The sequence below is a fragment of the Capricornis sumatraensis genome, chromosome 15 (genome assembly GCF_032405125.1).
Source record: "Capricornis sumatraensis isolate serow.1 chromosome 15, serow.2, whole genome shotgun sequence".
Taxonomy (NCBI): domain Eukaryota; kingdom Metazoa; phylum Chordata; class Mammalia; order Artiodactyla; family Bovidae; genus Capricornis; species Capricornis sumatraensis.
This window is the reverse complement of record NC_091083.1, coordinates 14,254,320-14,257,026: the sequence shown is the minus strand read 5'-3', so window position 1 is coordinate 14,257,026 and position 2,707 is coordinate 14,254,320.

Genomic DNA, 2,707 nt, shown 5'->3' with positions numbered 1-2,707 from the left:
TCCATTTATGTGCATTAGTATACTGTATTGCTGTTTCTCTGACTTACTTCACTCTGTATAATGGGCTCCAGTTTCATCTACCTCATTAGAACTGACTCTACTGTGCTCCTTTTTATAGCTAAGTAATATTCCATTGTGTCTATGTATTACAACTTCCTTGTCCATTCATCTGCTGATGGACATGTAGGTTGCTTCCACGTCCGAGCTATTGTAAACAGTGCTGCGATGAACACTGGGGCACGTGTGTCTCTTTCAGTTCTGGTTTCCTCAGTGTGTATCCCCAGCAGTGGGATTGTTGGGTCATATGGCAGTTCAATACAATGAATTTTTAAAGAAATCTGTCATCTAGCTGCATTTGTTATAGCAGATGGACATTAAACCAATGTAGTACGTAATAGCTCATGATCTCAGTGAGTATAAACCTGAATTTTCAACCCCGAGCAGGTCTGGCAGGCACGGTCCACCCTTGCTGTCCTCCTCACGTGGACTCTTGCTGGCTGTTTTAGGAATGGTTTCTGTAACCTTGTTATTCAATCCAGATTTCCCAAGGATAACCTACTTTGCCTGTGACCCTCAATCTGAGAATAATGTTACAGAATATCAGAGTCAGAAAAGGGTGGTTCCAAAGGGTGCCATTCAATCACCCCATTTCACACATGAGGACCTGATATCGTACACTTAAGCACAGAGGTAGATTTCCTCAGTCGGCTGAAGAACGTGGATGGAGCGGACAAGCGCAAAGGCAGGCTGGGAAGGGAACCTCTCCTGCCACTCCAAGTGTGCGGTGCTTCCTTAGCCTCAAGGTGAAACCCTCTATCAGGGAAATCCCTGCCGATGCTTGTAACTGTATACACTGTATACAGCTCAGTGACCAAGGAGCAGCCCCATGGACTCCCCGCTGTCTTCTCCTGTCTTAGACTTTGCTGGTTTTGCCAGGCAGCTGGAGCTGCTCATGCTGACCATTCACAGCTCCCTCCTCTGTCTCAATGGCATCAAGTTAGTAGGTTAAAATCTGCTCTGGGAGGACTATTTACACCACAGTCATTGGAAAACGCTTCAAAGTAGGACTCTGGGGGACAGTGGGAAAGCTTTGCTAGTATACCACATCACTGGCTAAAATGTAAAGACTGATCAATATCAAGTTTTGATAGAGACATGGAGCAACTGGAATGCTCACAACTTGTTAGTAGGGGTATAACTGGCACAACAGCTCTAAAAACCTGCTCAGTTTTATCTTCCAAAGCTAAACACATATCACCCTACAACATGGCAATTCAACACCGAGGTTCCAACTCAAAGAGAAACCATAGATTTGGGCACCAAAAGACACGCTTTCTTAAGCAACATTATTCATTGTACCCTAAACTAGAAGCAATCCAAATATCCATCAATAGAAAAAATGTAAGTGGAGACGTCCCTGGTAGTCCAGTGGTTAGGTCTCTGCGCTTCCAATGCAGGGGCCATGGGTTCAATCCCTGGTTGAGGAACTAGGGTCCTGCAAGCCATGTGGCCAAAAACAAACAAACAAAAGTAAAAATAAGTAATTTGAGGCATATTCTGGGAAACTGTAAAGCCACAGAAAGGAATAAGCTACAAGCAGAAATTGCAAGATTCTACTTGCATTAAGTTCAAAAGAAGAACAAATTAACCTGCAGTGTTAGAAGTTAAGCTAGCGAGACTTCCTTGGTAGTCCAGTGGTTAAGAATCCGCCTGACAATGCAGGGGACATGGGTTCGGTTCCTCATCTAGGAAGATTCCACATGTCACGGGGCAACTAAGCCCCTGCATCACAACTACTGAGCCCACGTGCTCTAGAGCCCATAATCCGCAACAAGAAAAGGCACCACAGCGGGAAGCCTGAGCACTGAAACTAGAGGGCATAGACCCCACTCACAACTAGAGAAAGCCCACCAGCAGCAATGAAAACTTGGCGCTGACCAAAAAAAAAGGAAGAAAGGAAACGCTATCCAAAAAATTGATCAGCCATATTAAAAACAAAAAAAAAGAATACCCATCTCATTCTTTTCAGCAAATTCCAGAAGAATCAGAAATTTTAACAACAACAACAACAAAAGTAATCTAGGAAACACCTAGAATGAAATACAGCTTCTTTATCATCCTTAAAAGAGTGGGAAGTGTGGGGAGTTTGCTTAAAAGTCAAAATTTCTATGAACAAAAGAATAAAGTCAGAAGATGAGGTCGTGAAGAGTCGGACACGACTGAGCGACTTCTTTCACTTTTCACTTGCATGCATTGGAGAAGGAAATGGCAACCCACTCCACTGTTCTTGCCTGGAGAATCCCAGGGACGGGGGAGCCTGGTGGGCTGCCGTCTATGGGGTTGCACAGAGTCGGATACAACTGAAATGACTTAGCAGCAGCACCAGCAAATGCCAACAACAACAACAAAAACAACAACAACAAGGTACTATACACTGGGTGACTTAAAACAACAGAAATGTATTTTCTCACAGTCCTGGAGGCTAGAAGTCCAGGATCAAGGTGCTGGCAGAGCTGGTTTCTTCTGGGATGTCTGTCCTTCCTGCTGTGTCCTCGTGCGGGTGTCCCTCTGTGTATGTGTCTGGATCCTAATCTCCTTTTCTTACAAGGACACAGTCACACCGGACCAGGGCCACCTGCTGGGCTACACCTGGAGGCCAACAAGCCCTGTGGCTTAGCTGTGGGACCAAAGAAAGACCGCAGGTACA